The following is a 14,685-nucleotide window of genomic DNA, read 5'->3' on the forward strand; positions in this document are numbered from 1 at the left end:
AAAATACTACACTATTTGATATTTCTAAATGTTGGTTCTAGCCTATGGGCAGGTACAGACAGAGTCCAAGGGAGGTGTGAAAAAATCTTTGTTGTTACAATAAATCCATCTTTCTCAAAGTTTCACTGTATTGTTTTCATTGTTCATTTGTTTTTCATGTTAGTACAGTAGCTGGACTATTAGGGGAGATGTGTACATTAAGATTATACTTTTTCCCAATATTTTTTTATTTTATTCAAAAAAATTAAAATGCAAAATACAAAGGGGAAAAAATAACAAAAACAAAACAAAACTGGATAAAAACATTTTTAAAAAAGATGTGTTAAAGTGACAAAAAAGAAAAACACACATCCCTCCTATTGAACACTGACAAATATATTGCAGCAATAGCTTTCCCCCTTGCAAAACAGGTTCTAGATTTATAAACTTCTACATCTATTTGCAACCCAATTTGTCCTGTAAGAAGAAAAAATAGTTAATGATATGGAGGAGATGATCAGGCTGAGGCTGAGGGAGGAGTCAAACACATCATAAGTCATGAGTCCCTGCAAATCCACAAGAGACCTAAGTGCAACTCACCTCAAATTCCTCTCTTATCTCCCATGCATTTCCCTTAATGGTCAGTTGGCCAGATTCTTGTAAAGAGTTTACGCTTGCAATAAATCTTTATGCTCATTTATACTCATTTGAACTGCCTGAATCTCCTGATTTCCCAGTTGCTTCACAAAGTTAATGCACAGCAAAGTTAAACTTCAAAGCCCTCTGTTAACAATACGTTAACAAGATGTTATTACAATTAACTTGATTTAAGGTTGTGCCATTAGATGGTATTGGGCACCCTCACCTGCCCTAAGTCACTTTTCCCTCTTCATATCCAGATAACTCTTCATTCCAGTTTCTCAATATCATCTACACTGCTTTGAATTTCTTGCAGAAAGGCCGGTATGTTACATACTAGGAATAAAGATTTGTTTGTTTGTTAACTTTATTTGCTGCCCATGTTGCTGTGGAGTGCTCTGGGTGGCTTACAATATTAAAATGGGGGGAGGGAATGATTAAAAATCTAAAAATTACAATAGTAAGGGAATGAAACAATAAACAATGGAAGTATAGTAATATGAAATATGAAATTAAAAAGATGAGCAGAGGGGAAGCAGGAAGCAGAGAGGAGAGGTGGGGTCAGCAGGTTAGTCTAGTAAACACCTCCAGTGATGTACTTCCTTATTGGGCCCCTAGGGCAGGGGTAGGCAACCTTGGCTCTTTTATGATTCGTGGACTCCAAGCTGGCTCAGGAATTCTGGGAGTTGAAGTCTACAAGTCACAAAAGAGCCAAGGTTGCCTACCCCTGCCCTAGGCCAATCGGGCAAGCCAAGTCTCCAGGCTCTTGTAGAAGGATAGGAGGATGGGGACAAACCTCACCCCGGGGGTGGGGGAAGGGGCAGAATGTTCCAGAAGTTTAGCGCTACAGCAGAGAAGGCTCTTCTCCTGGATCCTATCAGTCAAAATTCCTAGATCAACTTTTAAGATGTTTAAGAAATGTCAAATTCCATCAGTCTCTATTGTTTTAATGCTTGATTTCTGTGGCAGTTGCCAATCTCCAATGTTCTTCTTTTGAATGTTTACAGCTTTATTATGTTAAGGTATATTTCAATATATGGCATGGGGTCCCTTTACATAGGTCATTTTTATCTTATGTAAATAATGTTATGGTATCTGCTACTCCTACATTCTTTCAAAGGTACTATTCCTAGGAAATCCTCTTCACCACGGTTTGCTAGCTGAGTCATTGTCCAATGGCTCATTGCAGAAGATTGAGGAGTCTGTTTTTTTAAACAAAAACAAAAACAAAACACACCCACTTATACTTCGCTTAGGGATATGGCCAGGCTAGTTTGGCCCAGATGCCAAACTATGCCAAACTAAATATGAATCCTAAAGTGCACTGAAAACTTCCTTATTGTTGTATGGCACAGTGGAAAACCAGGCCTTTGGGCAGCTTATCTTTGGTTGTTGACCTCCTCAGCAACTGATATCTGGATATGACTGGAAAAATCCAGGATTTAAAGGAACGCATTTGGAAACCCAGTGATGCAATTAGAGAATCATTTACAAGCAATTAATGAATTGCAGCACCCCACGTGCAATCCTGTAGTCATTTACAATGCCTTCTCCATCTGTAGGAAGCTATACTGTACAATTTCAGTTTGACTCGAAAACTGAGGGAGTGGTTGGTTGCGCCCGCTTGTGAATTCTGGGAACTGAGGCCTCAAAACAAGAGCATTAATTTGGAGACAACTCTCCTAGATTCTTTTTCACAGATATATTTGTTATCTTGCAGTACCTAAATATAAATGCATGCATCCTTCTTACTTGTTTGTCTGGGTCTTGCCTGATCCTCTTGTTGCCCTGGAACTACTATCTTGCTCATTAGAGTTATCTTGAAAAGCTGACATCTTGTTATCTTGAGCGTGACATCTTCGCACAGAGCGTTTCCCATCCATCACTGGAAGAACAATGTGATAATTGGATGTATTTGGAAAGAATTGTGTTGGTTTCTTCTTCTAACTTATGCCAAAAAGTTACATGCACAAAAAAGCACCCTGCTTTCCGCATGCATCAAAATAGCATGCATTCTGTCTTTCCAATGCACTTCTGTGATGTGTGAAGATTAACTGCCTGACCTCCAGTGTGTGAGGTCATAATAGGTCTACAGTGAGATAAATGTGATCATCTCGTGACATCACAAAGTGGCATATGATATTATCAGCAGGGAATTTTGTTCCTGTTCGTAGCAAATGTATGGTCACGTACTTCTCCATATTGATCGTGGCATTTTTGGGGTTAGCCAAATAGAAGCTGCGGCTCATGCTTCTGTCACAGAAACATGACTCTTTTAATCAAGTTCTTTAGGGAAGAATCAGAAAGGAAGGGTGCATATTTTATCTCTGTTCCAAAACCAGGAATTGATCCTAGGTCCAGTTCTTGGCACTGCAGTGCAGATAATGTTTGGCTAAACCAGGGGTAGGCAACCTTGGCTCTTTTATGACTCGTGGACTTCAACTCCCAGAATTCCTGAGCCAGCATGGGGAAACTATGGCCCCTTCATGACTCGTGGACTTCAACTCCCAGAATTCCTCAGCCAGCGTGAGGGAACGATGTCCCTTTTATGACTTGTGGACTTCAACTCCCAGAATTCCTGAGCCAGCATGGCTCAGCATGGAAACCATTCCCTTTTCCCTCAGCATGGCTGGCTCAGGAATTCTGGGAGTTGAAGTCCATGCATCATAAAAGAGCCAAGGTTGCCTATCCCTGGGCTAAACAGATTAGGGATCCAGAGCAGCTTCTTTTGTTTCTAACCAGCCCCCCTTTTTTACAAAGTTGCTTGTTATAATCATCCTTTTGGAGCAATCCACGGGAAGTTTGTGTTGTGGAAAGATCCGACAGTTGCTACATTACCCCCCCCCCCATATTAACAGATGATCACACTCTGTGCACCGTCTGTAATAATAGAAGTTGATCCACAAAAGCAGATCCCTGTGAATGCCATTTTCCTTCATGGGGAGGAGACCTCAGTATGAAATCTGAGGACCCAAAGCTAAGGAGCTTTTTTAAAACAAAAATAACAAAAGTGATTGTCAGGTGAAGAAGGAAAAGAAATGAGTTGAAGTGCTGGATATTTTCACTAGAGGTCAGTCTTACTTCGTATTAAACAGCTCACCCGCTCTTGGGTGATCCTTTCAGAGACACATATTTATTTCCTTACTTAAATAGAGAAAGAGAATGAGCACGGGTGGGCAAAAAAGGATTGGGAGTAGGAGTGACTTCCAACTTCCTACTTGATTCCCTATGGATGTTACTTGCGGGGATCTGGCAGGGAGTTCGGAAATCATTCCTCTTCAGGTGACCAGTGAAATTGGGAGGAAAACTGTGGCCCCGCTCTCCGTCCCAGCATGTCCATAAGGGCCCCACTCTCTTTAAGGAGGAAGGGCTCACCCATCAACTTCTGGGGCTTCCCAAAGCTTCTGAGTCCTTCTCTCATCCTTACTTCACCTCCTTCCTTCCTCTCCAACTTTGCTATTTCAATTGTCAACCTAGGTTCCAAGGCAGCCAACTGCCATTTGCCTATCCACCAGCTGATTGGATGCAGAGGGGAGAGGGAGGTGGGCAAGAAGGTAGAGATACAGTCCCCCCATCCTATCTTGCAACATGCAACCTGTGGGTTTCTGGGAAGTGTAGTCAGGTGGCACTGAGGTGACAACTTTCCCAAACTTCATTCCTAAGTGAGCCATGGGTGCTGGATTTCTGTAAATTAGCTCATTTGAGTTACTTTGGTTCAATAATTGTTGCCTTATAGACTTATACCTTCCAATTGAAAGTTACAAAGAGACACGAGAGAATATAGATATACCATAGCACAGGGGTGCCCAACCCCCAGTCCGTGGACCGGTATGGGCCGCGGCATGCCAGCAACTGGTCCGCACAAACAAGCAAAGCCCCATCTGTGGGATGCAGGCAACACACAAAACCATGCACCCTCCAGTCCGCGGAAAAACCTCTCTCCACAGAACCGGTCCCTGGTGCCCAAAAGGTTGGGGACCTCTGCCATAGCACACCCCCACAGATAAAGCTGCAGAGAATCATAGCTTCCCAAGGCAAGAGATGGTCCTCTGATGAAGACGTGGTCATCATACATGGTCACTATATATAAAGATATGTAATCCTTATGGTATTCATTGCTCTTGTAGCCTTGGAAGGGATTTAAAGGTGGAACACCACATTTTAAATAGATGTGGGAAAGGGACTAGGGCCAGTATGAGGGTATAAACATTAATCCCTTGATCATTGTTGGAATCTGCTTTTCCTCCCCATATTCTCTTATCCATCACATGGAGCTCATGTCTGAGTTAACATTTTTGAATACAGTACTGCATATATATGCATGTTTGTTTGTGAATGTGTATGGTAAGGAGGTGGTAGAACCAGCAATGCTTATGTGTTGCATTTGTAATGCTGGAATTATCCAAACAGAAGTATAGGGCATTTTTGCTCTCTTGCCCTTTTTCCTGCAGCCTTGATCTTGCAACAACAAAAAGCTGTAAGATTGTATGTTTAAATGTGTCTATCATTGGACAGTAAGTTGTTCCTTCCTTGCTCAAATCTTGGAGCCTCTCTAAGGCTAAAACATTGCATTATAGCATGCACTTTAGAGATTCAAGACAACATCATTCATGCTAATCAAGGAGTGAGGAAGATCTGTTTACAAGAATTTCCTTCTGTTTGGATAATTCCAGCATTACAAATGCAACACATAAGCATTGCTGGTTCTACCACCTCCTTACCATACACATTCACAAACAAACATGCATATATATGCAGTACTGTATTCAAAAATGTTAACTCAGACATGAGCTCCATGTGATGGATAAGAGAATATGAGGAGGGAAAGCAGATTCCAACAATGATCAAGGGATTAATGTTTATACCCTCATACTGGCCCTAGTCCCTTTCCCACATCTATTTAAAATGTGGTGTTCCACCTTTAAATCCCTTCCAAGGCTACAAGAGCAATGAATACCATAAGGATTACATATCTTTATATATAGTGACCATGTATGATAACCATGTCTCCATGTCTTCATCAGAGGACCATCTCTGGATTCTCTGCCAACTGAACTATATTTATTGGATTTAAAAATCATAATTTCAACCTTTATTAACTTTATAAGTAATTCAAGGCAGCAAACATACCTAATAATCCTCCTATTTTTTCTGTAAGGTGTAAAGTTAAATACTAGTTATAATATGTATACTGTAGATAGGCGCAGTATTTATATGTTCTGAACAATGTATAAATTTTAAATCAGATAAAACCACTAAAGAAATTATGGGAAATATCTGGTCTGCTTTTGGAAAGTAATTATCAAAGCTGTAAGTTCATGTTTATTAATCATTCACACCCAATTATTCCTTATTCCTTTCATTTTTTTGTTCTCTAGAAAGATCCTTTGATGGTTTCCACTTTATATTTTTTTATAAAATAAAACTAATTAGATGGGTAAAGGACGGAAGCTTTTCAAAAACCTCTGTGTTTTTCCATTGATTATGAATTTCATTTGCATAAATAAAACATCCTCGGTGGTAAGAGCTAAGCAACCTGGCTTTTCAAGCATTGGGTTTCTCTCTGTTTTCTCTTGTTCCTATCCTTGCTAGCTAAACCAGGCCAGATTTTACAGTAGTGGCCAAAATTGTGGAAACCTTTTGGGGAAAGTGTATTTTTGAGGTTTGATGGCTAATAACACCACTTTTTTTGTTGAGTAGTACCATAAAATTATATATCAATGGAAAGATAATTTAATCAAGAATGTAATGCAACAAAGTTTGTTCAATTATCTGTTCTGTATTCTATGAAAAGCTATAGCCAAATAACCAGAAAAAGGAAGCACAACTTGCTTAGGTTGATAACAGTTAGCTTTCCTTCATATGATTGTAGCCGATGAGCATGAGTGTTTAGAGAGCCAATCAGGTGTCATCTTGTTTTGGCAATGAGCCAATCAGATCGCAGTAGGATTCAGTTATTGATGTCATGTATTGAAGCTGAGAGGACATTTGTCAGTGTGTTATGTGATCACTATCAAGTTGGTTGGGTTTTTATTTTGTTTTCTTTCAGTTAGTGAGCTTGTAAAATGTAATAAAATTAAAGTAATGGTGCAAAGAGTTGACTGGTTGCCCAGAAAGCGATATAAAATAGTATTATTAAATGAACAAGGCTACAGTTATAAAGAAATTAGAAGAAAAATTGGTGGAAACCTAATCAAAGGTGGCATTTCTACTGTACACTTTCTCCAAAAGGTTTCCACAATTTTGGTCACTACTGTAGAGGGAAAGATTGTTTGTGCACAGATTTGTAACTCAACATCCCCAACTGAAAGTGGTGGTCGTTAAGTGAGCCCATTCATTTGATTGGACTTTTTTGTGTGAAACCAACAAAAAAAATGCCAGAAACTGGCAGAAACGGGGGGTTTGTGAACTGTGACCATGCAACCACAGAATGTCATAACCAGTTGACCTACCCAACCATGGAGGGGGGGGACAGGATGACCATTTACAATGGCCAGTGGTGCTTTATGGGCCGTAAAGTACCAGTTCTGAGACTGTTGTACCTCTAAAGCAGGGGTCTTCAAACCTGGTCCTTTTAGGACTTGTGGACTTCAACTCCCAGAATTCCTCAGCCAGCATGTCTGGCTGCGGAATTCTGGGAATTGAAGTCCACAAGTCATAAAAGGGCCACGTTTGAAGACCCCTGTTCTAAAGCATTATAAAATGATCAATCATTAAGCAAGGACTGCCTGTGAGCTATTCTTAAATCCCCAATGAAAACCTGATGCAAGGACAATTGAACCTTTACAGTTCAACAGAAACTTCACTGCGACTCAGAAATATCTTTCAGGTATTGAAGAGGGATTTGAGTTGGATCACTGTCTTACTCCCAGCTTGCTGCTCACCCCTTGTAGCCCACAGGGTTGCCAAATGGACACTGCAAACATCTATAGAAGGCAGACTTGAGCAAGAACAGAGGAAGCCTCAATGGGAGCAGGACTGTGCAATGTTCCAGAAAATTAAATAAATCTAATGAAGGCAGGGGAGATGGACATCTTGGAGATTGCATACATAGAGAGCAGATCCAGGCTTATAATCTTTAGAAAACAAACCAAGTGGGTCATAGTCAGCTGCTGGCCCAGAAGCCTCATAATGTCTCTAAACAGCACCTACTTGCAAGGGACAGGAGGCGGGGGACAAGCAGTAGATGGACATTGTGTGAGAAGTATACAAATTTTTCAAGGTTGGTTAGGCCAGGCCAAACAACAGACACCCCAGGGATGTTAGGAAAGCTATTTTATTATGGCAGGATATTAATAACAGGACTCTGAAAGCTGTTTCCGTTCCAAAAACAATAAAAGCAGACCTATTTTGAATTTCTCATTTTTCCCCACTTTCCCAGGACTGAACTGCCTTACTTCTCATTAATGCCTTCTCCCAGGTCATCTCCATATTCCTTTTATGCTGTTTCCATTCTTCCCTTCTTTGCCTTGCAATCCTTCAACTGTTGCCACCCCAGGATGATTCAACATCTGCTTTCTTCCTTAGATCCCAGACACTTATAACCCTGGTTTCATATTGTGAAAATATTCTTGCACATTCAAATGTTTTTCATGAAATTGCACGGATGTGGTTACTGCCCCACAATAACCAAACAGTGGAGGACAAGAACCGAACAGAACATTCACACTGCCATTTTTGCTCAGTCACAAGATTGTTGGTACCACGTCAATTTCCTAAATATGAAACATTATTGGGGATCACGCTTTATGTAGATATATTTTTTTAATTACTGCAATCACTTTATGTTTAACATAAGGACACCTTCCGATTCTGCTGGACCTCACCTCCCCATAATTCAACTAGCTTTCTTTTCTATATAAAGAAAATATGCTCCTTCATAATACATACCAGCAGCAAACTCAAACAGGATCAGAAACCATTTTTTAAAAAATATATACATCTTCAAGGTCACTGTAGAAAGTAAGGACAGTCCTGAAAGGATGGAGTCCAGTCTATTGTCCTGGGATGCCCTCTGATTATTGGGGCAGGGGAAATGAAAAAGAAGGGTAGAGGTGGAACTGGGATATATTATCCTAAAAAGATATTGTTGGTTAGAATCAAGCACAGCAACATGCCATGCTACAATAGTTTTTGGCAGAGTCGACATACAATAAAACAGTAACGCTTGTATGGAATTCCTCTTAACAATGAAATTATAAACAGTAAAGGAGTAAACCAATGTTGGAATCTGAAATCTATGTTGGGTTGTGTTTGTGCACGTGTGCACACCATACACACCTGCAACAAGGAATTCAATGTATTGGAATAGTGGGAACAGAAGGTGGGAAGAAATAGGTAGCCAATAATTACGCAAGAGAATAAATGCTGAAGCGGTTGAACTGGAAGTAAAAAATCCAAAGCTTTCAATTAAAGGAAGGAAGAATTAAAGAGACAGTTGAAAAGGGGTCGATGAATGCTGAGCATGTTTCTGAATTCTTATTGCTTTTGAAGATAATTATTTGGACAGTAATACCGGTAATTATATAAATATTGGGTACTCGCAAAAGGGATTTAAAGAATATTCTCCATGTTCATCACAAGATGGCAGGATATATCCAGAGACAAAAAGAGTGTGAATGAGTGAATGAGATGGGGTGGGGGGAAAGAGAGAGTGGGGAGGATTATGAATATTTAGCCTTCTTTCAAAAATTTCCAGAAGCCCAGATATATATATGGAAAGCGTATATAGCATTCTCCGGCTAAGTCCCATAGTGTTTCTAACTATAGAAGCAGATCGAGGTAGTTTTAATATCTGAATAAAAAGTCTAAAGCAGAAGCCAGGTTTATCTTTAACAACCAATTCTAGAGAGAGAAAACCTTTCAGTTACTTTAATTCTTTTCCTATCGAAACCATTCCTAATTTCAACAGTGGTGTTACTCATGTACATTATTGTATATGTTTTCCTCTCCATGACCTGTTTTCTTTGTTACCTTCTGCTAGGAGGCTTCATGACACCCGAAGCAGAACATCCAGATCCAGCCAGTTTTGTTCCATATAGCATCAACCTTGTGAACTCTCAGGTTTCCCTCTTTCTGCTATGTATTCAAAATGGGCAGTGATTAATATTTATATGTATTATACATGCGCGCGCACACACACACACACACACACACACATATCACAGAGAGAGAGAAAGAGAGTGAGAGAATGTGTACAGTATATATATATATATATATATATATGCTGTATATACAGGGCTTTTTTCTCATAGAACGCTCAGAACGGAGTTCCGGCACCTTTTTTGGATAGAATCTTGTAGGGTAGGCAAGGTGGGTTGTATGACATCTGTGAGTTCCGGCACCTTTTTCTTTTACAAAAAAAGCACTCTGTGTGTGTGTGTGTGTGTGTGTGTGTGTGTGTGTGTGTGTGTGTGTGTGTGTATATATATATATATATATATATATATATATATATATATATATATATATATATATATATATATATATATGTATGTATGTGTATATATATATATATATATATATATATATATATGTATATATATATATATATGTATGTATATATATGTATATATATGTATATATATGTATATATATGTATATATACAGTATAAATACAATAAAATAAATAAATATGTATTATATATGTGTATAGGTAGATACTTTCCTTTGAGAGCAGGCAACAGAATTCATTTTTAATGTTGGCCAGTGTGCTCATAGTAAAAATGGCAATAAATGCTATCTTCTTCTCTTATTATTAGAAGCCTGTTCTGAGGCTTCTGGTTACCAGATATGTCCTTCTATAAAACAGAATTTCCATTTAATCTAATGTTACCTACATCCTAACTCTTTTCCTGTTACTAGGAACAGCACCACCATTCTTAGCAACTAGGATCACTTATTTGAAACTAGTGCTTCAAACCATGACTATTGCGTACGCTGACAGTCGCAAGAGAACTGAGGTTTGCTCAGTGATGGACAGAGACTAATTTAAAGTAACAATAAAGGGGAATACTTGTAGCTCAGGATTAAAACGAGGGGTTCTGGGCATAGCTCCAGGAAGACTGTGCAGACATTTATATGGGATGGTCTGAGGATTCCTGCCCTGGGTAGGAGGTGAGCTAGAAGATATTCAGGGTTTCCCCAACCTTGTGATTCTATAACTGTTTGCTTTACTTTAAACGGAGGGGGTCCTTGTTGCTCTCTGAGCTTGGCTGTTTTCTTGCAGACGTTTCGTTACCCAAACTAGGTAACATCATCAGTGCTGTTATGGGGTTTGCTTTCAATTTATATTCTAGTGGCTTGCCCTGTCAGTGTTAATGGGAGTAGTCTTGATGTTTTCTTTTGGGTTCGGCTGTTCACTGTTAACTTGTTTGGCAGTTCTTTGACTGGGGCATTGTTCACTTCTTGATTGTCATCTACAACATATAGTGTAAACGCTGCAACAACCACTATGTAGGACAAACATGTACAAGATTAGCAGAACACATCCATAAACATCGAATGGCAATCAAAAGACATGATGAAAACTCTTTAATTTCACAACCTATGGACACACTTAACCATAATTTCAGTTGGGAAACTGTGACCATCCTAGACCAACTCCAAAAATACCAGAGGATTCCTGGAAGCCTGGCACTCTGACAATTGACCATTAATACACACATAGACATAAACAACATCTACAAACTGTGCAAAAGAGATGGTCAACAAGCCAAACAGGGAGCAAAAACACTAAAAAAAACCAGTGATAGAATCATATGGTTGGAAGAAATTTGACTATCTTCTCATTTAAGGGCAAGAATCCATCCCATATAAATGTCTGTATAATCTTCGTTTGAAACCTTCCAGTGATGAAGGACCTATAACTACAGGAGGCAGGTTGTTCTACTGTCTAATTAATAGTTCTGAAGTGTAGGAAATTCCTCTTTACTTCAAGTTTGCATCTCTCTCTATAAATCCCAAAGGTGCTTTTCAAAAGGCCACTGGACTTACTTGTTTTTTTTTCCCCTTGAAATTGTTTTGCTTCTCATCCAAGAAGCTTCTTCAGTTCTTCTTGGATGAGAAGCGAAACATTTTCAAGGGAAAAAATAAGAAAGTCCAGTTGCCTTTTCAAAAGCACCTTTGGGACAACCATGAGCTGGATGATTGAGGATCTTTATAGACACTTTCTCTGTAAAGCTTCCTCCCATTGGTAGTTGTCTATCTTCAGGCACTACAGAGAATAAATCTATACCCTCTTTCCTATTATTGCTCTTCAGGTATTGGAAAACTACTATCATGTCTCTCCCACCCACCCACCCCAGCCTTATGTACTTTAGATAAACATACCCAGCTTTTTTAAAACTGTTTGTAGGATTTAGCCCCTAAGCTCCTCACCACCTTTGTTGCTCTTCTTGGCACTTTTTCATTATTCAGGATACTTCTTCCATTGTGGTGTCCAAAACCAGACACAGTAGAATAGAATAGAATAGAATAGAATAGAATAGAATAGAATAGAATAGAATAGAATAGAATAGAATAGAATAGAATAGAATAGAATCTAGTCCAGCCCCCTACTCAAGCAGGAGAACCTATACCATCTCAGACAACTGACTGTCCAGTCTCTTCTTAAAAAGTTCCAGTGATGGAGTGCCCACGATTTCTGGAGGCAAGCTGTTCCACTGGTTAATTGTCCTCACTGTTAGGAAGTTTTCCAGTATTCCAGATGACCCTAGGACACTGCAACCATCATAAATATGAATCAGTTACCAAGTGTCCAAATTTTGATCACGTGATTCTAGGGATGCTGCAACAATTGTAAGTGTGAAAAATAATCATAAGTAACTTTTTCAGTGCCATTGTAAGTTCAAACAAACTGTTGTTAAGTGGAGGACTACCTGTAATTTGCTCGTTTCTTTACACACACACACACACACACACACACACACACACACACACACACACACATATGTACTCTTCCTTCTTTTTAGTATTTTTTAGTGCAGCAGGTCTAATGAAGAGTATATATAAATAAGTATAAATAAAATCAGTTTGATCTAGTGGTTAAGGCACCAGGCTAAAACAGGAGACCGTGAGTTCAAGTCCTGCCTTAGCTATGAAAGTCAGCTGGGTGACCTTGGGTCAGTCCCTCTCTTTCAACCCAACTCACCTCACAGGGTTGTTGTTGTGTGGAAAATAAGAGCAGGAAGGTGTGCCGGATATGTTTTCCACCTTGAGGTATTTGTCAAAGTCAAGACAGAAAAAAATAAAACGGTTGGCCCCAGTATTAGAGGATGAAACCGTTTTGCAAAAAAACACAGCAGCTCAACTTCCGGTAGTTCTATGGCTGACAGCATCTCTTTATTTTTCTTGTCATCTCCTCTAGCCTAAATTAAGAGTTGTGCAGATCCTTAAAAGGGGTTTTTCAAAGGGTGGCAGCATGCACAAGGCACCTCTCTTCAATTCATGAAAGGACTGGTGTCTTTTTCCAGGTTTGTGTGGATGCTTCGTCGACTGCTCCCAACTGTGTCTGCATGCAGGGATGCAGAAACACATTAGGCGTCACTTTGTACATGCATGACCAGCCACTCCAGCTGAGGGAGGGATTAAGAGCGGGGCCTATAAGATTAGTCAGATCTAAAGCCTCACATCTGAGGGCCTTCCACATCTATTTATATTGCCTGCATTTCTACAATTTCTCAGAAGAGTTAATCTGTTGGGGAAGGCGTTTAACAAATGGAAAAAAAAATCATATGAGAAGGTAGCAAATACCAGTATTCTCATTATAATTGATTCTAAAAATAAGTCTGCATACAAAAGTGACTGGCTGGCTGAGCTGTATTTCTCTGAAGCTATATAATCCAGCTCATTAATCTTAATCCTTATATTAAGTCAGGTGACTGGCTCCTTCTGAGACTTCAACCGACCTTACTATTTTGCCCACCATGGGCAAAATACATTTTTTAAGGAATTGTGAAGGGAGATTGCTACAAACAGGATTACTGAACTCTCGTGAATGTCAGCAAAGCTTGTGTAAATGCACCCTCATACGCTGTACTGAAAGTGTACTGAAGTTCATCTTTGGTTGATTAGACATATGGTTACATTCCTTTGGGGAATATTTCTGACAGCTGGGTTACTAACTGCTTGCCTGAAGAAAGTGGACGTCCATGTTGAATTGCTCAATGAATATAGCACACAACATTCTTTTGTCCCTGTGTTTTTTTAGTAAAAAATAAAAATAATAAAAAAATGCATGCAAAATTCTAACTAATCAGTATTAGTTCAATGGAGCTAACTTATGCATTTGATGGCACCAAGCAAGGGACCCAGAAAGCTGGCCGAATGGTCCGTTGTTTTCCACTTTGCATCATGCAAAGCAGAAAGCATGTAGAACTTCACTCCCATGGAAATGCAGAAATTGGGGGAAGAACATCTTTAAAAACAGAACAGAATGGGCAATCATTTATATAAGGTAAAGGTTCCCCCGCACATGTGTGCTAGTCGTTTCCGACACTAGGGGCTGGTGCTCATCTCCGTTTCAAAGCCGAAGAGCCAGCGCTTGTCCGAGGACGTCTCCGTGGTCATGTGGCCGGCATGACTAGACGCCAAAGGTGCACGGAACGCTGTTTTATCATTTATATGTTGTACATCATATCAAGGTGTTAGGTTCTGTCAATACCTCGTCTTATCACTACTGTATGTTTTGCAAAATCCTTTTTGTAGCCACAAAGGAAATATCAATTGTCTGGATCCTAAATGGATCTCTCACTTAAATAAAGACAGTTTTGAAAATATTGAAGAAATGTAGAATTTTAAATGATGCCAACTGTAAATTTGTTGAAAGAAGAAAAAGCTTCCATTTTCTTGTGTCTATCAGTTCCTCTTCAGATTTTTAAAATGTATTCTGTGAATGCAGTAATGAATAGTGAAGCAAATGTGTTTATGCATTTAGGTAATTTTGCTTCTAACATTGTCTGGAATGGGAATATTAATAATATTGTCTGATCTATTGTTGAAATATTTAATTGCCTGATCTATTGTTAACATGTAAAGTGGATTCAGTGCTCAAATGGAAAGAACCAT

This window comes from Vipera berus (genome assembly GCF_964194415.1).
Source record: "Vipera berus genome assembly, chromosome: 2".
NCBI lineage: Eukaryota > Metazoa > Chordata > Lepidosauria > Squamata > Viperidae > Vipera > Vipera berus.